The following is a 25879-nucleotide window of genomic DNA, read 5'->3' as shown; positions in this document are numbered from 1 at the left end:
AATAGCACTTCTGTCTTGACAGTTGTATTTTAAAATTAAATTTTGATGTGGCATCCTCACTTTGTATTTTACTTTATGCAACAGATAATCTAAAAAAACCCCCAAACTGCCATTTTTCTGTGCTGTTGAAATCTGAGACTAGTCAGGACCATATCTCTTTAAAAAAAAAAAAGAGAGAGAGAGAGAGAGCTGGCAGGGGAGAGCTAAAGCCTCTGCTGCATTAAACTTGTTTGGCTACATTGAGGCTGCAGCAGTGGTCACGCATTATGCTGAAATCTGCTGATTTTACAAAAGAGGGAAGAGGGACAAGATTGTTTTGAGTCCAGATGCTGTCAAACACCAGCAACTAATGGAAGAAATGGCATAATGAACAGGCCAGTATGTGAAAGCAGTTTATGAAGAAATAGCTAAATACAGTGGTTTGTCCTGTCTGATCATCTGATGCTGTAAGTACTAGCACGATACAGGGTTGCTCAGTCACTGCAGTTGTTTGTGTGAGATGTTTTATGGGTATCATGATGCTATTAGCATTCATTGTGATAGAAACCAGAGGCTTTGGCATATTTAATAGAGTATTTAGCTGAATGGCTATTGTCTATGTTGTCTACAGAATCTCTGGGTGACTCATAAGCTGCAGTGCGCTAGCGGTGTGGATGGAACAAGGATTTGCACATTAGCTTGCCTCTCCATTTCATAGCTTTGTGTCTTTGTTGCACTGTATTGTAAGAAATGTTAGTATATTGCTGCAGTACTATGCATGTAAAGAGGCCTGTTTCTGAATTTGATCAGCAGCCCTTGAATGCTATTTTTTTTGGTGCATTCTTTGTTCGACATTACCACAGCTGACATAATTTAAAAAAGAAAAAAGAAACCTAGAAATACTACTTACTCCAATGCTAGATGCTGTAGTTTGAGCAAGCTTTGCAGCAAGTAATTTTTCATATGTATATATTTGTAATGTGGTTCCAAGATACCGTTAACTTTGCCATTTATCTTTGTGAGAGTTGTTCTCTCTAAAGCGTGTCAATTACGATTTACTTAGAAAAGGAATGAGCACTTTCCTATGTTTTCCTATGTTGTGACTTAAAGTAGAAATATGTATTTCAAATGAAAGTACTTGTTCATGTGGAAATTCCACATCTTGTTCTTTGGCAGTTGATTTAATGCTGTGTCTTCTGTGCATGCTCTAATGATCTGATGTAGTCTTGGTAACAAATTAAAAAAATATGGCTAACACAAGTTCCCTGCCCTGTGTATATGAGCAGATTGCTCAGTAATGAAGTAAAAAATGTGTAGCTAAATTATTCATGCCAACAGAGCAAAGAACTAATGTACATTTTTATCATTATTTTGAAAGTATTTTAATTTTGCTTTCATCTATCAAGCTATAGGCCTATACTTACAGTATCATCACAGTGATAAATTGTGAAACAAATAATCCCTGTATTACTAAATTCATGTACTGTCTTATGTGGTACTGTGAAGTTAATCCTATCCTGCTCCTGCTGAAATCAGTGAGGCATCTCCCATTGGCTTCAGTGGGAGCAAAAGGAAGTCTAAGTGTCCGTAGTATTCGATTGTGCAGGGCCTTACATGAGGACACAAAGGGGAAAGGGCAGTGGCACAGAGGACCTTTCTTTTGTGTACCTGTGTGTGGACCTAGCACAATACCTGTTCCTGAATTTAGGGTCTAAGTTCTGCTCCCAGTCACTTCCTGCTACAGCACTAGCCACTTCAGAGGAAACAGGTAAGGCAGAGCTATGGCCCTGATCCTCCCACATGCTGGGAAGTCCAAGCTGAACTCTTTGAAAGGTTGTTGCTACAACTGCCATCCCCCTATGCTCTTTGGCAGTACAGCTCCAGGAGCCCGCCAATGGGAGCTGTGGGACGGGGTGCTGGCCACGGCTTCCTGCAGCTCCAATTGGTGGGAATGGCGAACCGCAGCCACTGGGAGCTGTGGGCAGCCGTGCCCGGGGATGGTCAATGTAAACAAACTGTCTCGCAGCCTGCCAGCGGATTACCGTGAAGGGCCGCAGGTTGCCCACCACTGATCTAGTCTGATCATATTGCAGGCCACAGAACCTTGCCCACCCACTCCTATAATAGACCCAAAACCTCTGGCTTAGTTACTGAAGTCCTCAGATCATGACTGAAAGACTTCCAGTTACAGAGAATCCACTATTTACACTAATTTAAACCTGTAAGTGACCTGTGCTCCATGCTGCAAAGGAAGACAACCCCTCCCAGAGTCTTTGCCAATCTGACCTGGAGGATAATTCTTCCCTGACCTCAAATATGACAGTCAGTTGGACCCTCAGCATTTTGGCAAGACCCAACAGCCAAATACCTGGGAAAGAATTCTCTGTAGTAACTCAGAGACCTCCCCATCTAGCATCCCATCACTGTTGGGGATATTTGCTGCTATCAGTCGCAGATTGGCAACATGTGATTGTAGGCAGTTTCATCATACTATCCCCTCCATAAACTTATCAAGCTCAGTCTTGAAACCAGTTAGGTTTTTTGTCCCCATGACTCCCCTTGGAAGGCTGTTCCGGAACTTCATTCTTCTGAAAGTTAGAAACCTTTGTCTAATTTCAAGCCTAAATTTGCTGATGGCCAGTTTATATCCACTTGTTCTTCTGTCAACATTGGTGCTTAACTTAAATATCTCCTTTTACTCCCTGGTATTTATCTCACTGATGTGTTTATGGAGAGCAACCATATCTCCCTGCAGCCTTTGTTTGGTTAGGCTAAACAAGCCAAGCTCTTTGAGTCTCCTCTCATTAGGTCAGTTTTCCATTCCTCTGATCCTCCTAGTAGTCCTTCTCTGCAGCTGTTCTAGTTTGAATTAATCAACATGAACCAAATGTTTCTTCAAAATCATAACAGCTAGAGACTTACTTTTTTGTTTTTTAATGTAAGCTGAGATTCTTGAGAACATGATAGTAGGTTCAGAGAGGAGCTGGTATGTTGGCTGGGCATGCATCAGCTGTTTCTGATCCCTGTGCTATATAATCATTCAGTGAAAGAAATCAGTAACCGTGCGGAAATCTACAGATAAATATTGGCTGAAAAATGGTAGTACTCTGCTACTGGGGGGGGGTCTGGATAAGGGGCAGGGGATCCTGGGGGGGCAGTCATGGGGCAGGGAGCAGTTGGATGGGGTGGAGGTTCTGTGTGGGGGGGTGGACAGGGGATAGGGAGCAGTTGGATAGGTGTGGGAGTCCCAGGGGGCCTGTCAGGGGTTGGGGGTGTGAATAGGGGTGGGAGCAGTTAGGGGACGGGGAACGGGGTGTTCGATAGGCGGGGAGTACCAGGGGACCTGTCAGGGGGCGGGGGTCTGGGTCGTAGCAGTCTGGGGACAGGGAACAGGGGTGTTGGATAGGGGGTGAGGTCCTGGGGGTGCAGTTTGGGGCGTGGGGTCCTGGTGGGTGGTGGTCAGGGGACAAGGAGCAGGGGGGTTGGATGGATCAGGGGTTCTGAGGGGGACAGTCAGGGGGCAGGAAGTGGGAGGGGGCAGATAGGGGGTGGGGGCCAGGCTGTTTGGGGAGACACAGCCTTCCCTACCTGGCTCTCTATACAGTTTCACACCCCGATATGGCCCTCAGCCCAGAAAGTTTGCCCACTCCTGACATAACTCCTCACTGGAGGAGCGCCACGAGGTGCTCCCAACTCTTCAGGGTGAATCAGAATAGCACTCTGCCCAACCATGAATAAGTAAGAATGCCATTCTGACTTTATTACCCTCCTGAGCGTCAGCTACACAGACTTTAGAGTGAAAGAAAACTTTTGCCTGCATTTAGTAAGAGCAAATGTTGTCCCAATCCTGTGTCATCTAGTGTCTAAGTCCAACTGGGGTTGACATTCAGCTGATCTAATATGTCACATTATGCCTAAATATTGGAGGACATCAAGTATTTTTCACCTGATTTTAGCTGTGCTTGTTATCTCATAATTTAAACATTTCTCTGTGAATCGGTATCAGTCATCTGATGTTTTATACAACGTACATACATAGATTTCATAAAAACAAGGTAAGTGCGTTGGAAGCCCCATCACTTGGGGCATCTACGGTTACTTTGGATAGTATGCTTTAGGGAACAGTCCTCTATTGCATAGGAAAATTGCATACCTTATCTAATGGGACTTTTTTATCTCTTACTTCTGTGTTACTATGAAGACTAAACAATTTCTGTCGGTTTTCCATTGGTCATTACAAAGATGATGCCAGACATATTGCCCATTTTTTATGTGTGAGATACGATACGCACAATAACCCGTTTTTCAAATGCATTAGTATAGTAAGTGGAGGGCACCGGGGCTATTTTGTGTGAGCATAATGGAACAAACAGAATTGCACAGAGCCTTTTGTAACGGACTGATTCCCAGGGGATACCCTCTGTCTTCCCCCTCCCCATTCCCACCTCCCACATGCCCTTCACGATTTGGGAGCGTATTATTTCGAATAGCAGCAGTAACAAGAGCATTTGGAAAGCTTGTGAATGGAATATTGAGAATACAGCAATAGAAGGTCCTATATATTTTGGTAATTCTGAAATCTGTAAAACTTAAAAGGATACACAGAATATCTTTACCGTTTTTCTGTGTTTTTCCTCACCATCCATCATAATTAACTATCTGGAAACTCGAAACTGAAGTTACTTTCCTTACTAATTTCTCATTTATGTTTAAAATATTTCCCTCCCTTCGCAGCACTGTAGTTACAACTTCTCATTAATAATATTTTCTACTTATAAATCACTTATCAAAGGATCTCAAAGCACTTCACAGACACTAATGAATTAAGCCTTATAATAATCTATCAGTTAATGTAATTGTTATTAACAGGTAATATTATTGCCTCTGTCTCACAGGCAGAGTGATCCTTGCCCAACGATTCAACCATATTTCTTCCAGTGCTAGGCTGTTGTCATTTTTTTTCATTAGAATAGAAGCACTGAAATATTTGTTTGGAAAAAAAATATAGAATTACAGACATGTTACAAGACAGTATAAGAATTAAAAAAAGAGGTCAAATTGTGGGCATACCAATCTTGGCGGAGTCTTTTTAAGAATTTTTCTTATGCCACATGGAACACAGTTATTATCATTAACATCATCTGTTACATATGCTGGATTTCATGTACATCATATTTATTTATAGCATAGACCAAAGAACCGAATAGTCTCATCTTTGAAAAGTTTCTTTCTTTTAACTGTGCATGTTGTGTGCAGCGAAGTCTCTATATTAACCTCCTTGCTTTAACAATGTTCTGCATTTCCAGAGCTAAATTTTCAGCATGCTGCATATCTCAATTTAGACACAAGACTCCCACATATAGAAGAAAGATTCATATAGTTAAATTCCCTAGCTAAAAGCATACTACCCATGGAATGTAAAATGCCCTACCATTCTTCTGCAATTGTGGCTGGCAAATGGCATAGAGACCCTATTTGACAAACAATATCAGTATCCTTTTAAGAATAAATACTTAGCAATTGTATAGCATTTTTTGAGTCCAGTACTGCTCGGATACTCAGGGTTAACCTGAAGTAACTCCACAGAAAGCAGTTGAGTCACTCCAGATTTATTGTAATTGAAAGTTCAGTTTGACTGTACATATTTAAAGCACTTAAGAAATATTTATAAAAATCTTCACAATGCCGTTTGGGGGTAGGTGAACAAACCCTTTCAAAATCCATTTGGAGCTGTGCTTGCTGGAGAGTTTGGTTCCACCTATGTTGGAATAAACTTTATTTGCTGAAGAGATCCCAAAATCCTGTGTGCCAGACAGTTGCAGAGCATCTTAGAAGAGAGAAGGGGAACATGAGAAAACTAGTGCCCCATTTTTCATACTTTGTTCTTTTCTATCATGAATCTGTCTTTCCCCACCACTGGAGCTACGCAGCCTGCAGGAATTTCTGCAGGTCTATAACAACAACAATAAACTCGGCTATTATATAGTCACACTACTGTATGTGGTTCCGAGAAGGAGAGAACCCAGCCAGCCCATGGGGTATGTAATTCTCTTTCTTTCATTTTTTAAAGTGACCTTGTATAGGCAGTTAAGGACTCCTCATACTGGAGTGCACTTGGGGTTCCCTCCTGATTTCCAGGTGCTTTTTTTTTCGTGGGAGGTAGGTTTTTGTCTGGTCTAATGGGCCAGGGATTACCAAATTCTAAACGCTCTATGCAAATTGCTTAACCTCTCCAGCACAGCTTTCTCCGTGCTTAATTTACAGGAGTATTGTGAGGATTAGCCAGATAAGTGATGTAACACTTTGCAAACTTTAAGTGCTACAAGTATTTGTTTATTTCCCGCTTCCATGCTAACAGTAATTGAGCAGTAAGCCGAGATGTCTTTGAGTCATATGGCTGTTTTTAAAATTCCGCTGCCAAATGAAAGAATGAACTCATCACCTCTATATTAGGACATGGGGCAGTGCACTGAGCTATCAATTCATTTCCCATTATCATTCTTCAACAGTCAGATTGGATAGGGGGTGAGGTCCTGGGGGGGCAGTCAGGGGACAAGGAAAAGGGGTGGTTGGATGGGTCGGGGTTCTGAGGGGGGAGTCATAGGGGCGGGAAGTGGGAGGGGGCGGATAAGGGGCAGGGGCCAGGTTGTTTGGGGAGGCACAGCCTTCCCTACCCCGCCCTCCATACAGTTTTGCACCCCGATGGGGCCCTCAGGCCAAAAAGTTTGCCCACCCCTGTTCTAGACCTTTAATCATTTTTGTTGCTCTTCTCTGGACTATGTCCAGTTATTCCACATCTTTCCTGAAATGTGCTCAGAACTGGACACAATACTTCAGTTGAGGCCTAACTAGCATGGAGTGCAGTGGAAGAATTGCTTCTCATGTCTTGCTTAGAAAACTCCTGCTAATACATCCCAGAATGATATTTGCTTTTGTTGCAACAGTGTTACACTGTTGACTCATATTTAGGTTGTGATCCACTATGACCCCCAGATCTCTTTGCACAGTACTCCTTCCTAGGCAGTCGCTTCCCATTTTGTATGTGTGCAGCTGATTGTTCCTTCCTAAGGACAAATGCAAAGTATTCCACTTATAGAACTTCATCCTATTTACTTCAGATCATTTCTCTAGTTTGTCCAGATTATTTTGAATTTTAATCCTATCCTCCAAAGTACTTGCAACCCATCCCATCTTGGTATAGTCCACAAACTTTATAGGTGTATTCTCTATTCCATTATCTAAATCATTGATGAAGATATTGAACAGAACCGGACCCAGAACTGATCCCTGCGGGACCCCACTTGATATGCCCTTGCAGCTTGACTCTGAACCACTGATAGCTACTCTCTGGGAACAGAGATGCTGGATGTGATAAAGTTGTGGATATAATTGAGGTGTGTGGGGGGAGGGGTGTACATCCTAAAAGGATGGTCACAACCTCTTCAACACATGGAGATGAAAAAATCAGTTCAGCAGCAGCAACAGGACCCCATAAGAAGGTGAGATGGTACAACAGAAACAAAGCATAGCAACATTCAGTAAACTGTTAACCAGGAGCAGGTCTGGCCTTATATGAGGCGAACTGAGGATCCAGAGTGTAGAAAATTGTGTCTGGTGCTGGTGCATATGTATTCTCTCTGCTCTAGATGCACAGACATGGTGGAGTGCTGTGCTGGAGGAAGAAGGGCACATGAGACATGACAGGCAGGCAGGAGAAAAGGTGAGAGGGAATAACAAAGCAGCAGGAGCTGCAGGGAGAGAGAGGAGGAGGAGCCTCTTATGTACCTCTCTAGCACCTGCAGGAGCCTGGACTGATTAACACCAGCTTCTCAGGGAGGTTCCTGTTTCCTGTTGCTTCCCTAAACCCACTTGAGAAGAACAAGCAGTCAACTGAAGTAGAAGGAGCCAGTTAGGCCCTTAAGACACTATATCTTCCCTCACTCAGACCCTGCTACCAGCCTGCTTATTTGCCCCCTTCAACTGAGTGTTGAGAGCCACTATACCTGGCACAGAACAGCAGTCATGAGTGAAAGAAGAAAATGCTCCTCTGGGGCAGCATTCAGGAAAAGAAAGAAAGCAAAGGAAGCTTTTCTATCTAAGCAGGAAGGAGCTCTCCTGAGATACATAGACACAAATGTTCACGGTGAGCCTTCCGGCCCCAGTGAGGATGTGCATGGTGAGGAGATGCCTGATCTTCCAGTTAGTCAGAGTGCAGGTGACCTGGCAGCTACTGCAGCATCCATGTCTCCATCTCAAATGGATGTAACCATGCACATTCCTGAAGAAAAGTGTAGATCAGAGAAGAGTGTGGTGGAGGCGCAAGAAACAGCTGCTGCTGAGTTTAGTTCCTTAAGTCTAGATGATCCAGGACTGTGGACCCACTTGAGCAGTAGCCTGAGGGACTTCCTTGTACCCCATGGACCACAGCAAGTGAAAAACTTCATGTTCTCCAAAGACAAAGAAAATAGAAGTGTCCATCCAACACATTACTGGCATGAAATCCCCAATGATGACAAAGTGGACAGACTACGGTGTATGTACTCAAAAACCCAGAATGCTGCACACTGTTTTTGTTACAAATTCTTCCAGTCTAATGTTCCAGCCACACTGGGTTCTACAGGAACAAAGGACTGGAAAATCTGGCTAGAAATCTGGCATGCCATGAGAAGGCAGCAAATCACCAGAGAGCATTCCATAGGTGGAAAGAGCTTAAGATGCGACTAAGGTTAAAGGCCCCCATAGATGATCAGCATCAAGAGAAGATTGCATCAGAGTCTCTTTACTGGCAAAATGTTCCGAAAAGGCTCATTGCCATTGTCAGAATGCTTGCTACCCAAAACCTAGCGCTCCGTGGCACTTCAGATCAGCTGTATGTGCCAAACAATGGAAACTTCCTTAAAATTGTGGAGCTGATGGCTGAGTTTGATGCTGTACTCCAGGAACATCTAAGAAGAGTCACCACCCAAGAAATGTACACACACCAGTACCTTGGAAAAACAATTCAAAATGAGATCATACAGTCACTGGCAACAAACATCAAACAGAAGATTGTGGCAGATCTGAAGTTAGCAAGATATTACTCTGTTATTCTGGACTGCACACCTGACATCAGCCATACGGAACAAATGACTTTAACGGTGCGTTTTGTCACAACAACAGAACCTAGTGAAACATCCCTGTAATGATGAGTATCAGAGAGCATTTTCTAGAATTTATTGACATTGATGATACTACAGGAGCTGGTGTGACAAATGTGCTTCTTAAAAAGCTGGAAGATACAGGAATTGCGATAGCTTACATGAGAGGTCAGGGCTACGATAATGGTGGCAACATGAGAGGAAAGAACAGAGGAGTGCAGACACAGATCTGAGAGTTAAATCCTCGAGCTTTTTTGGTCCATGCAGTTCTCATTCATTGAACTTGGTGGTCAATGATGCAGCATCAGCTTCTAGTGAGGCTGATGAATTTTTTAATGTAATTCAAACCATCTATCTATATTTCTCTGCATCAACTCATAGATGACAATTTTGAAGCAACATCTGGGAACATCCTATCTGACACTGAAACCACTGAGTGCCACCCGATGGGAAAGTCGAGTGGAGGCGATAAAGCCTATCAAAGACCAAATTGGGAAGACAGATGATGCCATAGTTGCCATTATGGAGGATAATGCTCAGACAGGAACTATTCATGGGAGAACAGTGGCGGAGGGAAATGGAGTCACCAAAAACATACATAACTTCAAATTTCTGTGTGGCTTAGTGTTGTGGTATGACAGACTGTTTGAAATAAATGTTGTAAGCAAGAGACTCCAAGGTGTCGACCTTGATATATCTGGAGCAATGGAACAACTGGACAAAGCAAAAGTCATACCTATAGTCTTACCGGTCAGATGAGGGATTTCAAAACATTCTGAAGAGTGCACAGAAGTTGGCAGAGGAACTTCACACTGAAGCTATTTTCCCACCCATTCAAGAATACAAGAGTCACCGAAGAAGATGACATTTTGATTACGAGGCATGGGATAATCCCATAAGAGACCCCAAACAACAATTCAAAGTTGAATTCTTTAACCAGGTGCTAGATTGTGCAATACAGTCAGCTGAACGTTTCATGCAGCTCAAGGAACACAGCAGTATATTTGGGATGTTGTAGGATATTCCAAAACTCCTCACTATACCTGAAGAAGACCTACACCAGCAATGCAGGGCACTAGAGACAGTGTTGACACATGATGACATGTGCGATATTGATGCGAGTGATTTAGGTGATGAACTGAAAGCCCTTTCAAGATACATTTCAGCAGGATCAACTCCAAAGGCTGTTCTGGAATATATGTGCACAAATAAGATGACCACCCTCTTTCCGAATGCTTTTGTTGCTCTGCGCATACTTCTCATACTTCCTGTAACCGTTGCCAGTGGAGAGCACAGCTTCTCCAAGCTGAAGGTAATAAAAACACATCTACACTCCACAATGACACAGGAGAGGCTGGTCGGCCTTGCAACCATCTCAACAGAGCATGAGCTGGCCCAGACTGTGGACCTTCAGGAAGCAGTTCAAATCTTTGTAACCAAGAAGGCATGGAAGCACCACTTTGATTATACAAACAGATAAAAATGCCAGTGTTTACACAGACAAGAAAAGTTACATTTGCTGTTCAGGCGTTTGAAAGTTAAGTGTTACATAAAAGTTTTGAACAAGGCGTTTTAAGTTGTTAGTTCTCCTTTATTGGGGTAGGTAGCAGAGCAGTACCATGAGAGGAGCAGAACAGGAAGAAGGCAGAATTGAGACCTTTCAAAGTTTTAGCCCAAGCAAGGGGGCATGGGGGCGTCATTTGAGCTCCCCGCCTCAGGTGCCAAAATGTTGTGGGCTGGCACTGACAAGGAGAGAATCTTTATAATCATAAATTGCAATAAGGTAGCATAAGCCAAAAGAGTACAAACCAACATTTTACCATCCTGGAGATCAACCCCGTCTTCAGATCTTGCCTTTCAGTCATTCTTTCTCCTCTGTATGTCCCAGAAGCCAAATAGAATTTCATTCCCTGGAGCACATATGCAAAGGGAGGCAGGGTGGGAGGGGAAAGTGAAGCTGGACTTAACCCCTTGTTTACTGGGGACCAACTAGTTTACAGGCTTCTTACACTGCAATTTTAGTAACAAAAGGAGGGTAGATGTCAACCTCACCATCTCCTAAATATTATCATTTCTTCTAGTTGCTTCTCTCAGCTTCTCTCTAGCTAACATCATCTCTGTCTTATCCAGACTGGGTTTCAGCCAACTATCCCTCATCCAAAACAACTATCCCTCATCCCACTCCAGTCATGGCCAGACATGAGGAAACCTAAATGTCTGCACCATCAAGACCTGATGTACCAGAGCTTAGTTTCATCAGCATACTATAGGCATTGCAACCATAATGGTTTCACTTTTTGCCTGGCAGCATCTCGTACACATTGAACAGGAGGAGTGACAGGGTAGAACATTGCAGCTCCCCTGATATTTTGCTTGACTCTTCTTACCATTGAAAAGAACAAAACTATTCAAGTATGATTGTTTCTGTCTCTGCCAGGATTGACAGACTCCAGAAGTCAGGGAATGAAGATGTCCACATATATACTTATGTTCTTGTGGCTAGTCAGGATCAGGTCATCCAGGGGCTCCAGATTCTGCTCAATATAGTTGGCAGGGTGTTGAGGTCTGGCAGCTCTGATTGGGCTGTGTCCTGAGTTGGTTACAAAGAACTTCCTTTTGGATGCCAGTTTATATAGTGAAACTTGTCATGCTTAACTATACCTTAACCAATTACTTTACTAAAGTATTATAAAATAATTATTTGACCAATCCTAACATGTAGTGAAACAATTCTTTAACCAATCATACCCCACCTTAGTTGATTTAAATCTTGCAGAATTAATTATGCAACAGACAGAAACAATCAAAGAAACAGACAGAAACCATACAGATAAACAATAGAGAAGTAGGGACCATAAAGGTAAAACAATAAAGAAGTATAGATTTCACAATCACAATTGATAAGTGATTCCTTGCCAGACAGAATGCTATCAAACAAAGTTTTCTTGAAGCATCTTAAGATTTCTTTATCTGGTGATGGTGGGTACTATTAGGACAGGAGCAACTTCTTAACTGCCCTACGTTATATTAATTTGATTAATTTAGAGGGAATGTGAGGATGTGATATTCTGCTTCTTGGCTTATGGCTGCTTGGCTGATGTCCTAATGTGGCTGCAGAAAAATGCCTCGGACCTTACCAAACAGCCTAGTAATCTTTATTTTATTTTTTTAAAAGGCAAGCAGCTCTAGCAATTGTCATTGGAGAAAGAAAAGGAGTACTTGTGGCACCTTAGAGACTAACCAATTTATTTGAGCATAAGCTTTCGTGAGCTACAGCTCACTTCATCGTATACATACTGTGGAAACTGCAGAAGACATTATATACATGGTCTCTGTGTATATAATGTCTTCTGCAGTTTCCACAGTATGCATCCGATGAAGTGAGCTGTAGCTCACGAAAGCTTATGCTCAAATAAATTGGTTAGTCTCTAAGGTGCCACAAGTACTCCTTTTCTTTTTACTGTAACAAGAGTGATCAGGTAAGGTGAGCTATTACCAGCAGGAGAGCGGGAGGTGGGAGGGGGGACCTTTTGTAGTGATAATCAAGGTGGGCCATTTCCAGCAGTTGACTAGACCGTGTGAGGAACAGTGGGGGAGACAGGCCAGTCCTTGCTTACAGACAGCCCCCCAACCTGAAGCAAATACTCACCAGCAACCACACAACAAAAACACTAACTCAGGAACCTATCCTTGCAACAAAGTCTGTTGCCAACTGTGTCCTCATATCTATTCAGGGGACACCATCATAGGGCCTAATCACATCAGCCACACTATCAGAGGCTTGTTCACCTGCACATCTACCAATGTGATAATGCCATCATGTGCCAGCAATGCCCCTCTGCCATGTACATTGGCCAAACTGGACAGTCTCTATGTAAAAGAATAAATGGACACAAATCAGATGTCAAGAATTATAACATTCAAAATCCAGTCGGAGAACACTTCAGTCTATTTGGTCACTTGATTACAAACCTAAAAGTGGCAATTCTTCAACAAAAAAACTTCAAAACCAGACTCCAATGAGAGACTGCTGAATTGGAATTAATTTGCAAACTGGATACAATTAACTTCGGCTTGAATAAAGACTGGGAGTGGATGTGTCATTACACAAAGTAAAACTATTTCCCCATGTTTATTCCCCCCCCCTCACTGTTCCTCACACGTTCTTGTCAACTGCTGGAAATGGCCCACCTTGATTATCACTACAATAGGTTCCCCCGCTCTCCTCTGCTGGTAATAGCTCACCTTACCTGATCACTCTTGTTACAGTGTGTATGGTAGCACTCATTGTTTCATGTTCTCTGTGTATATAAATCTCCCCACTGTATTTTCCACTGCATGCATCCGATGAAGTGAGCTGTAGCTCACGAAAGCTTATGCTCAACTAAATTTGTTAGTCTCTATGGTGCCACAAGTCCTCCTTTTCTTTTTGCGGATACAGACTATCATGGCTGCTCCTCTGAAACCTGTCATTGGAGAGAGGACAAGTGTCAAGAGATGCCTTCTTGAGCGTATGTCTGATTATCAGCACCTCTTAAAGGAGTGACAACTTCCCCTCTGAGAAGGAAGCATTGATGGTGTCTTATGCTAACACATCTGGTTTCCTTATTAGTCACCTTACCAGTTAAGGACAATTCTGGATTGTAGGTTGTAGTCTAAAGTTCTCAGAACATATCCATAAACTTAGTGAGTGGCCAAAACTCAAATATAGAAGAAATTATATTTGTTTCTTTCAGGCATCAATCTAGCTACCACTGTCGTCTGCATCCAAGCTATCCTGTAGGCAAAGCAGTTGGGAAAACTCCATGCCATGAGAAAAACTTAACTTAGTATCTGAGAAAAGACCATGTGGAAAAGTTCTGTTGTTTGGGACTTTACAGTTGTTGAGGTGGAGGAAATAGCCTCTTTGCCGCTATCATAGCCACAGCCTAATAATTTTTAAAAAATTAACTGTCTTTATGGCACACACATTTTAATTTAAAGCACAATTTCTGCCAGCAGCACCTTAATCTCCCTCCTTCTGTGGATCTGTGAGAGATAACATCTGTGTACTGAGGTGATCTAGGAGGAAAATGCAATGCCAGGAGTATTTCAGGTCCACCATTTTAATAGTGAACATATAAGATGTTAGAGAATTGTATAGTCATTCTTTCTCAGATACTTGGAACCCATCCTCTTTCACTAATCCATAAGGTGGACCATTAAAATTGCTCCTGTACTCTTAACAGGAGCAATGGAGAGCCTTGACTCAAAGAGAAGGAAATAATGGTCTCTCCATGACGCATGAGAACTTCATTCCCTCTGTTCATTCTAATCCCAGTCCAAAACAAGATCTACAGTGTGAACAGGTTCATACATACAACCAGAAACCTTCCTGAGAGGGTCCATACAGAAGAAGGCAATGAAGAATACAATGAAGAACTGTTAAAACAAAACAAAAGTTAAAATCAAACTTTGAAGGGAAATTCAAGATTTTTTTTGAACTGGGGAGAGGGACTAAAATGGATATTAAAGGGGAACAAGTTCTACACTTGTGGGCTCCACCAGTGCATATTGATGAATACTAATATTGATGACTATAATGTTAATCACTGTAATCTAATTCCATGCTTCAGGACTTCAGCTGGTCACTTGCAGAGGTCAGGAAGAAATGTTCCCCCCGATGCACAATTGTAATTATTTATTTATTTCCCTTCCTTACTCTGAAGAATCAGAGATCTTCCACAGCTGGAGATAGGATACCAGCTATGATGGACTGGTGTTCTGAGCTGTTACAGAAAATCCTCTATCTTAGATGCCTGGCTGCTGTGTCTTTCTCACATGCTCAGGGTCTAACTCAGGGGTGGGCAAACTTTTTGGGCCGAGGGCCGCATCTGGGTGGGGAAATTGTATGCAGGGCTGGAGCAGGGGGTTGGGGTGTGGGAGGGAGTGCGGGATGTGGGAGGGGATGTAATGTGCAGGAACGGGCTCAGAGCAAGGGATTGGGGCAGAGGAGGGGTGAGGGGTGTATGAGGGGGCTCAGGGCAGGGGGTCGGGGTGCAGGAGGGGTGCGGGGTGTATGAGGGGGCTCAGGGCAGGGGGTTGGGGTGCAGGAGGGGTGCGGGGTGTATGAGGGGGCTCAGGGCAGGGGGTTGGGGTGCAGGAGGGGTGCGGGGTGTATGAGGGGGCTCAGGGCAGGGGTTGGGGTGCAGGAGGGGTGCGGGGTGTATGAGGGGGCTCAGGGCAGGGGGTTGGGGTGCAGGAGGGGTGCGGGGTGCTGGAGGGGGATCAGGGCAGGGAGATGGGGTGCACGGGAGTGCAAGGTGCAGCAGGGGGCTCAGGGCAGGGAGTTGGGAGGTGGGGTGCAGGAGGGGTTCGGGCTCCGGCCTGGTGCCACTTACCTAAAGCAGCTCTGGGGTGGCAGCAGTGTGCACTGGGGCCAGGGCAGGCTCCCTGCCTGCCCTGGCCCCATACCGCACCGCTGGTACCACATTGGCACGCCTCCAGGTACCTCCCCTGAAGCTCCCATTGGTCGCGATTCCCCATTCCCAGCCAATGGGAGCTGCGGGGGGCGGTGCCTGGAAGCAAGGGCAACGCACGGAGTCGTCTACCCCCTCCCCCCCCGGGGCCACAAGGACGTGGTGCCGGCTGCTTCTGAGAGCGGCGCGGGGCCTGTGGCATCACGGGGGGCAATCCCGTGGGCTGGATCCAAAGATCTGATGGGCCGGATCTGGCCCATGGGCCGTACTTTGCCCACCCCTGGTCTAACTGATCACCAGATTTGGGGTTGGGAAGGAATTTCCCCCTGGTCAGATTGGCAGGGATGTTGGGGGTTTTTACCCTCTTCTGCAGAGTGGAACCTGCATCACCTGCTGGGATCACCTGGGCATATCTTACCTAATCATTTCCAGCTGCATTGCTGACACCTCAGTTTCTCCTGTCTTCTACGTTTTGGCACAAACCAGCATTGAAACGGTTACATGTAGCAACGTTCTCCTTTCCCTTTCCTTAGCTTTCTGTAAATTTGCAGATGAGCGAAGGAAGAAATTTGGCAAGAAAAAAGACAGGCTAGCTACAGTGGTAAACCTCAAGCAAAGAAATCATGGCTCTGTCCAGAAAAGATTGGATGTTTTTTACAACATATTATAATGAAAGAATGATGTACTAGCCTGAGCATGCTGTACTCTACTTTTGGCAAGCTCAGCTGTCTTTCACCTGTTTCCAACTCAGAAAGATTGAACTTCAATGTCTTTCCCCTACAAACTACCTGCTTTCTAACTGCATGGTTATCAATTAAAGCCCTTCTTTGGGTTTTCCCTTTAAAAGAGCCTTTTCCAGCATACCTTCCTGGTAGTTGGCCTGGCTCCAGTAACAGCTGTACTCCAGTGTTTTTCCTTTACTTCTGACTGCAGCAGGTTGTTACTATTTTCCTTTTAACTAGTAAGTATTTTGGCCCAGATTCACAAAAATATTTAGGCTGTTAACTGTTAGGCCCACATCCACAAATGTATTTAAGCGCCTATGTTCCTTTTTCTGTTGTCTGCCTTGGTGTGGCTTCTGCACTAGTACTTTCTCTCATACCCTGGAAAGTTATACAGCCTTATATATTATCAAGTGGATGGTCTTGGATAATGACAGAGCAAACAAAAATAGAAAATGCATTCACTTAGAAATGTAGGTGCTCTTTATTCCCTTTTTCTTCTTCTCTCTTGCCACTCCCCTATTTGGCATTAGCGACTTTTATAGCCTTCTTCCAAAACTCGTGATTGTATGCCTGAATGTTGTGCAAATTGGTCTTTTTAAGGTCCACTGATACCCTGTCAAGTCAAGGTACAAAGTCCCCCTATAGTCTTCTTCCATGTAAGATCATGGCAAGGACATCTGACAAATATAACTCTTGGGTCTCTGCTAGAGATGTCCATATCAATGTAGCCTACCTTCCCTCAACTTATCTTCAACTGGGGCAATTTGCATTAGGCTCCTCATAATTTCATGTTGTTTCCTATCATGGAGCGTCCAACCATTTGACCATCTCAGCAGCTACATCTCTGTGGTAGAGAACATTCTGATTTATTTTCTGGTGGTTGGCTAAGTCTCTGTTCCATACATTAGGATGAGTCAAATTATAGTTTTATACAATGTGCTTTTTAACTTTTATTGGCCTCTTTTTGTCATAGAAAACTGAAGTCAGCTCCTGTTGTTTGCACCAAGAAGCTTTAATATAAGGCTGGACATCACACAGGAGGATACCATTATCCTCAACCATTGATCCTAGGTATGTAAATTCTTACACTCCACTTAGCTCTTTGCTGGTAATATCCTTTATGGTGGGTCCCCTCCCTCAGTTATCACAGCCTCAGTTTTACCAATGTTCACTCTAAGTCTCACCAGCTCAAACCTGTGTTGCCACTGTTCAAGATTGGTTTGCAGGGTCTCACAATCGTATTTACATATCACTAAGTAATCGGCGAACAGAATATTCCAAGGCGGCTCCCTTTGTATATTTTCACTTATGTGTATGATGGAATTGCTGATTTTATGAGCATAAATGTGATCTAGTTGGGATTACAGAAACTTGGTGGGATGATTCACATTAGTGGAATGTTAAAATCAATAGTTATAACCTATTTAGGAAGGATCAAGTGGGGAAAAGGAGTGGGAGGTGGCACTCTATGTCAAAAGTGGCATTATCTGTTTCTGAGTCACTGATAACTTGGAAGAAAGATGCTTATGGATCAATGTCCTAACAGAGAAAGCACAAGATGTGGTACTAGCTGGTTTCTGCTACATGCCATCAAATCATACTAGGGAACAGGATGACAAACTCATTATGCACCTATATATAATATGTAGGAAAAAAATCTGTGTGATCACGAGGAATTTCTATTTGAGTGACATGTTGGAGGTATCATGCTACCAGCACTAAAACATCCTTGGAATTTCTAAACATTATCACTGACAATTTTCTAACTCAAAAAGTATTGCAGCCAACACAGGGGAATTGTTTTTTAGACCTTATCCTAGCAGATAAAGAGGAACTGATCACAGAACTAAAAATTTATAGTAGCTTAGGTACAAGTGGTCATGATCAATGAGCAAGCAGAATAAAGTCCAGACCAGTAATATATATACACACACACATACACACTCTCTCTCTCTCTTTGTGCTTTAATAGGGCAATTTCACAAAGTTAAAAATAATTATGAGCCAAATCAGCTGGGAGGCAAAATTTAATCAGAAAAATGTGAATGATAATTGGGAATAATTTAGGAACACTTTACTAGATACCAAAAAAACACAATCCCACTATTGAAGAAGAAGGCCGTACTGGTTAAAAAACTGACCTCATTTGAGGGGACGCAAAGCTGTAAAAAATAAAATATATAACAAATGGAAGAGAGAGGAAGTTTGATAGTAAAGAAGTTAGGAATTGTAAAAAATTGATATGGGAAGCCAAGAAACATACAGAGAAATCTATGACCAGCAGAGTTACGGACAATAAGGAATTTTAAAAATATTTTAGGAACAAAATGAATCCTGACAATAGCATTGGTCCATTACTAAATGAAAATGGTAGAATTATCAATAATAATGCAGAAGTGTTCAATAAATATTTCTGTTCTATATTTGGGGGAAAAACAGATGATATAGTTTCATTGTATGCTGATAACATTCTTTCCATTCCACTAGTACCTGTGGAGAATATTAAATAGAAGTTACTAAAGTTAGACATTTTAAAATCAGCAGGTCCAGCTAACTTGCATCCTAGAGTTTTAAAGAGCTGGATGAGGAGCTTGCTAGACAGTTCATGTAGTTTTCAATAAGTTTTGGGGCACTAGGGACTTTCCAGAAGACTGAAAGAAAACTGTTGTGCCAATTTTTAAAAAGGGTAAGCAGGATGACTCAGATAATTATAGGTCTTTCAACATGACATTCATCCCAGGCAAAATATTGGAGTAGCTGATGTGGGACTTACTTAATAAAGAGTTAAATTAATGCAAATCAACATTTGTTTTTGGAAAGTAGATTCCATCAAACTAACTTGATTTTTTTTAAACGAGAATACAAGTTCGGTAGATAAAGGTAATAGTGTTGACATAATATACTTAGACTTCTGTAAAGCATTTCACTTGGTACCACATTTAATGTTTTGATTAAAAACAATAAAATGATATAAAATTAACATGGTGCACAGTAAATGCATTAAAGATTGGCTAACTGATAGGTCTCAGAATATAACTGTAACTAGGGAATCTTCACTGAGTGAGTGTGTTTTCAGCAGGGTCCTGCAGGGATTGGTTCTTGGCCATATGCTATTAAATTTTTGTTATCAATGACGTGGAAAATAACAAAATCATCACTGACAAATTTGCAGATGACACAAAAATTGGGGGAGTGTTAAATAATGAAGAAAACAGGTAACTGAATGTAGGTCAGACTTACAGATGGGGGACTCTATCCTGGCAAGTAGTGCTTCTGAAAAAGATGTGGGGTTTCTGGTGAATATGAGTTCCCAGTGTGATGCTGTGGTGAAAAGAACTAATGTGATCCTGGGATGCATAAACAGGGGAATCTTGAGTAGGAGAAGAGAGGTTATTTTACCTCTGTATTTGACTAGTGTGACCACTACTGGAATACTGTGATTGGTTCTGTTGCCTACAATTCAAGAAGGATGTTGATAAATTGGAGAGGGTTCAGAGAAGAGCCACAAGAATGATTAAAGGATTAGAAAACATGCGTTATAGTGATCAAATAAAGGAGCTCAAACTATTTAGTTTAACAAAGAGAAGATTAAGGGGTGACTTGGCTACAGTCTATAAGTATTGACATGGGGAACAAATATTTAATAATGGACTCTTCAGTCTAGCAGAGAAAGATATAACATGATCCAATGGCTGGAAGATGAAGCTAGACAAATTCAAACTGGAAATACGGTATGCATTGTTAATGGTGAGTGTAATTAACTATTGGAACAATTTACCAAAGTTCATGGTGTATTCTCCATCACTGATAGTTTTAAAATCAAGCTTGGATGTTTTTCTAGAAGATATGCTCTAGGAATTATTTTGGGGAAGTTCTATGGTGTTATACAGGAGGTCAGACTAGATGATCACACTGGTTCCTTCTGGAAACTATGAATCCAACAACTACAAACAAAAAAGGGCTTAACTCTAACCTCTGATGCAGGCCAACATTTAGTGGAAACTCTGCCGTAGCCCCATTTGGTTTTGACTATGGAAGTTACTCCATCATACATATCCTGGATAAGGCAGACATGTCCTTCTGGCACGCCTCTCCATCACAAGCTCCAGCAAACCAATTCTCTTGTTATACAATCGTATACCTTGTCCAAGTCCACAAAGACCATGCAGTTCTGTCTCTTTTCTCTGAACTCCTCCATGAGGATTTGTAGAGCAAATGTGGCAACAGTTTTCCTCCTTCCCATCATAAACCCATACTGACTCTTCCAAATATCAACTGTGCCACTTAGATGCCTTTCAGTCATCTTCTTCCATGCTTTCATAGCATGTGATGTCATCTTAACTGGATGATAATTAGTGCACAGTTTAATATCTCCTTTATGTGCCTTCACTCCTTATAAATTGTAAATTAGCACCCCTTTAGGAAATGGTTTCAGAGTAGCCACATCCTTGAGCATGATCGCATCCTCTTAAGAAATACTTCCCTTTTTCTCCCTAACTGCAGTATTGCAAATCCCTCGTGTCAGAATCATCTACTCCTCTTCAAGGTTTGTGTTCTCATAGACTCTCTGGAAATATAAAATAATAAAATTGATAGGGAAACCTTTGCTTGACTTAACCCAAACCTACATTTCCCTAAGACTAAATATTGTACTCTGTACTTGATCCAAACTTCTTCTGTTAGAGTAGTTTTGATCTGGTGTTTGGGCTCAGGAACATTTCTGTGAAGTACAAACTCAGAGCAGGTTTGAAATTAAAGTCCTGCAGTGTTAGTGTGCAATAAATTTCTATTCATCATATTCTGTTTATATAGAACTGTAGGGTTATTCTTAGCTTCTTTTGTCAGGAAGACAGATTGTCCCAATAGCTGAGGTTTAGCCCCCTTCTCCTTCTGGTCCTGGTCTTCTCAATGTGGCTCCTAATTAGTCGTGTTTATTTATTTTAGTTATATTCTTCCATGGGGCAGTGATAGGACAACAAACTCCACAACATTTCCACAGCCTCTATAACCTTTGATGATAACATTTCTTTTCTGATTGCTACTGGGGCTTGCCATCTTTGTTGCAATAATATTGAAAAGTATTTCATGGGAATAAATGGAATAATCCTGAAATCAGTTAATTTAACATCTTTGAGGGAGAGGAAAGAGCAGGACTTTCACTTGTGGTATCCTCTGATGGTGAAGCATGAAAATGAATACCGAAAAGTCTGGAAAAAATTACCCAAGATGAAAACATTGTTTCCTTGTGCTCACCTGTCTGTATTCACTTGTCTCATTTTATACTTACATTATAAGATTTTGGCACAGGAACTGTCTTTTTGTTAGCACAATGGGGTCCTAGTCTGTGACTGGGATTGCTAGGTGCTACCCCAATACAAATAATAAAATCCACTAGTAAAACTCTGCCTACAGCCTCAGTGTTCTCCGCAAAATTTATTTTGAACCTGATCCTGCACTCTTTACTCAAGAGAAGAAAGTAAATGGGGCAAATTTTCTCACCCCACAATGGGTTCAGAAGTCCTGAGAGGCAGCAGTACTGGGGGTGGGAGATCCAAACCTTGTTTTTCCTGGAGAATATGCTTCTATCCTTACTAGCTGAGGGAGGTTTGATGAATTTGTGACTATATGGCCCAATGGCTGAACTCCCATGGAAATCAACGAGGTTGTTGCAGCCCTGAGGCTGTAGTTGTCATATATTATTTTTACTACTGTTTTGTGACCTAAGAGGAATTAATTCCAATCTTTCCACTATTGAAATCTCCATGCTAATTCTGCATGCCTACAAAAGATCAGCATTGGGGACAATAAGACTACAAGATCAGTCCTTTACCTTATCAGAAATTTCTATGATAAATACTGGCATTTGTGCGTGCATTTTTCATATTTCATCAAAAGGCAGCAACTCGTGCTACACCGAATGCACTAAATAATGAGAAAAAATGCTAATTTGGGGTAGAAAATGTTCAACTGGTCCCAGATGGGAAAATGAACAAGACTGTAGTTTGGCTATAATTTTTTTTAATTCTTGGGTAATTTATTATTTAAATATTATAATTTTTGAAATTATCAGTGAGGAATTGTGAAATAATATTTTCTTTATGAATAGCTATACAATATACAGTCACGTCCTCAACTAGCAACACTGATTTGCAGCAGCTGAGGATCTGGCCCACAAATTTCATTTGATTTTGCTTCCCTAAATTTCCCCGACAATAAGCATATTAAGACTGTGACAATTCCCATTCCAGCACATTTTGCTTACTGGCATCTTATTGTATTACACCCTGTCTCAGGTTTCTGCCTGTGATTTATAGGACAATTATATATGAAAAGCAAATTTCTGTACATTTGTACAATAGTTGCAGTAACCTTGACTGAATTCTCTTTGAAGCTAGCTGGCATGCTTTTTACAGTAAATCTTTAAATTGTACATCTTTCTACAAGTACTTTGATACCTTGGTATTCCTTTTTGTAGTTAAATTTATTTGTTTCCAATACAAAAGATTCACAAGTTTTATTTTTATGGTGTCATTCTTTATCCCATTTGTTTTGATAAAGGATGTACATTTAAAGTTAAATATGTTTTGGTATATAGCTATTTTTCGGAAATCGGCCAGAGCCAGGCACTTTGTAGGCAGTTACTCTGCAAGCTTCTACATCCTGTTGTGCCTGACACATAGTTGCTGTTTCTGTAACTGAGCTGAAGATTTTCTTTCTTTCTTTCTTTCTTTCTTTCTTTCTTTCTTTCTTTCTTTCTTTCTTTCTTTCTTTCTTTCTTTCTTTCTTTCTTTCTTTCTTTCTTTCTTTCTTTCTTTCTTTCTTTCTTCCTTCCTTCCTTCCTTCCTTCCTTCCTTCCTTCCTTCCTTCCTTCCTTCCAAATGTGACCAGGTAATTGATTCAGTTCTGCCCACAGGATCTAAAAAAATTTGAAAAACCAAATCTGTTGGAAGCTGTTGACACCCTCTGAGTTAAAATATCTGGTTTCTTCAATATTCATAAAAAAGTGCTTGTCACTAGATTCTCTTTTCTGCTGTATTTCTGATAAGAGAGCTCCATTGTGACCATATGCAGGGAGCTAAATGCATATGTTTATATGCTGCCTCCTAAAATGAGTGGATCTGGAGCCAATATGTTGAGCATTCATTGAAGACAAGCTGATAATTAAGCCTGTTGGGTATGTAGCCAATAAAGAATAGATTGGATACAATTATACGGCTAGCTTTTAGTACTTCACTTATCCAGGACGGTAAGTAAATTGGTTTGGTATGGATAGTGATTATGACATTTCCAATAATTTTTCTGATTTCTGCAGGAAATACATTTGCATCACAACTCATTTCTCTTGTAAAATTTTCATGACCTTCAATTGTTCAAAATAGCATTGGCCTTAGTTATCTACTATACAATCACACCTTGCAAATGAAAGAAAGACGGTTTATTATGTATAAAGAACATATTGGTAAATTGTTAACAAATCACTGGAGAGTTGGTATTCTTTTGATAACCTGTTTCAGGTCAAACTGGATAGTGAAATTCACTAGATGGATATGTTGGGACGTTACATTCAGTGAAAAAATTACCAGGAAATTGTGTATTATCTAGAAACCAAATTGAGGTATATTGCTTGCTAAAACATGCGAGTAGAGTATAAACTGGTATATGTATGGTTCAGACATTCTGTACCAGTTTGACTCTTACTAGTAGAGAAAGGTTCAAACTGCACATCCCTGTGTCAGCCTAGTTTCCTGCACTAGAGTGAGTGAATTCACTCTTGGGTCTCAGTTTCATCCATTGTGTCAGATTGGCCATGAAAGAGGGACCCATCTTTCTGACCCAGGCTTAGAAGAGGAGAAACAGCTGGAATCAGTGGAAGACAACTGTAGGTTCTCAAAAATGCAGAAAAGATTGTGTACCTAAAAATCGATTTATAAACTGGAATCTAAAAGGGATGGAACAGAAGTTGCAACTTTCAGAAGAGGACAATATACAGCTTACTTATGATGGGAAGTTATCTGCAAAAAAAAATAGTAATTATAGTTGGAAATAGCTTTTCATTTTTCACTTTAAAAACAAATCAGTAGAGAATGTTGTACTAAAACACAAAAATTTGCAGCTCTCGAGGCTTTTCTTTTAGGTCTTGTAGTATGGGGAGTTCTTCCTGGAAAAGAAGATATGCAGTTATTCCGATCGGACTAAACATAGCCAGATTCACCCACAGTTTTGCTATTTTATACCAATGTTAATTCAGGCAATGAAAAGTCTTCTAAAGAGCAGATTGCAACAGCACAAAGCAGCTGAAACCCATTTTTTGCTGCTGGGGCCAGTTTAAAGTCAATGGTTCTGGCGAAGAAGTGGGCATGACCGAGGTAGTTGGGGACTATGCTGATTCAGCACCTCTTTCTGATGGCTCTGTTATGGAGTTCCTCGTGGTAATTAAATCTGCCACGTACCCCTGGCAGAAAACCTGATGGAATGCAATGTTTAATGAGGACAATGGACCGTCTCCATATTTATACTGGAGTAAATGAGATAACATGGCCCAGGCAGTTTAAATAAGTTGCCAAAGGCCACACAAATTGATGTCAGAATAGAGATTAAAACTCAGATGTACTTGGTTTCTAGTCCTATGCTCGATCCGCTAGACCATGCTGTTTCTGTCAGCTCATTGTTCAGTACTTATGTTTGCTAATCTTTACCTGTATTTTCTCTTTCAAAGGTCTATTTCCCCCACACTCTCAGGTTCAATATCATGGTTAAATACATGTTTCTAGTGTGTGCCACAGTAGACACCATTTTTGTAGGTAAAACCTTCACACCACAATATGAAATTACTCTGGCTCAAATATGAATTTCACAGTATCATTCAATGTACAATTTGCTGTTCAACCCTTTTTTGCTTTTGGGGAAATGTTATTAAATAAAACATCTGTGCTTTTCTCTCCTCCATATTATGGGCCAGGTCCTCCCCCATTGGTGCTGCATGGAGATGTAGCTGGCCCTAGGATATTGACCATGCCATAACTTGGAGTTTCCACTTTGGTGATGACAGATGCAGTTGCAGCCAAGGTTCCACATGAATTTACCTGATGGAGGTTGCTCAGTGGATGCTCTGAATATGCACATCCACCCGCCACCCTAGTCAAGCAGCTGACCTGGCTAGCGCAACTCATTCTTTTAGCTGTACTGCTCATTATTGCTATTCTATTTGAGGACACACCACTGTGGAATTTTTCCACTGGGATCCTTATGGCCTAGTTTATATCAGAAGAAGTCAACATAAATCAGTAGTGATTCTGTGATCAATTGTACTTATAAACGGTATAAATCATAAATTGTATTAGTACCATGTTCCCTTTGTTCACAAATTCCCACCTCCTCTAGGCTTTGGACTGTGTTCAGTAATTTTATGGGCTATGCTATCTATGCTCCCCAGGCTCCAAGTTGAGGTTTTAAAGATTTTGATTTAGCTATTTTAAGAGTTACTTTGAAGTGAATTATGACAGCTACTATGTATATTACATACAGTGGTTCCAATGTTTAGAGGCATGAAGGGGGTGGCGAGGGGTTATCAATTGAGCTTA

General features: G+C 41.5%; 1 protein-coding gene across 3 annotated transcripts in view; it reads left to right on the top strand.

Moving 5' to 3' along the window:
- The first annotated feature begins 201 nt into the window (after window positions 1-201).
- SACS (sacsin molecular chaperone) overlaps window positions 202-25879 on the top strand; it is a 143053-nt gene continuing 117375 nt past the window's right edge. For 2 of the 3 annotated variants that reach the window (XM_073339995.1, XM_073339992.1), the window contains exons 1-2: window positions 202-446; window positions 17273-17370. The gene's annotated coding sequence lies outside the window, so the exon portion shown is untranslated. The remainder of the gene's footprint in view (window positions 447-17272; window positions 17371-25879) is intronic. The other variant, XM_073339993.1, reaches the window with a different exon arrangement.

This window comes from Lepidochelys kempii, chromosome 1 (genome assembly GCF_965140265.1).
Source record: "Lepidochelys kempii isolate rLepKem1 chromosome 1, rLepKem1.hap2, whole genome shotgun sequence".
Lineage (NCBI taxonomy): Eukaryota > Metazoa > Chordata > Testudines > Cheloniidae > Lepidochelys > Lepidochelys kempii.
This window is presented reverse-complemented; position numbering and strand designations above follow the sequence as displayed.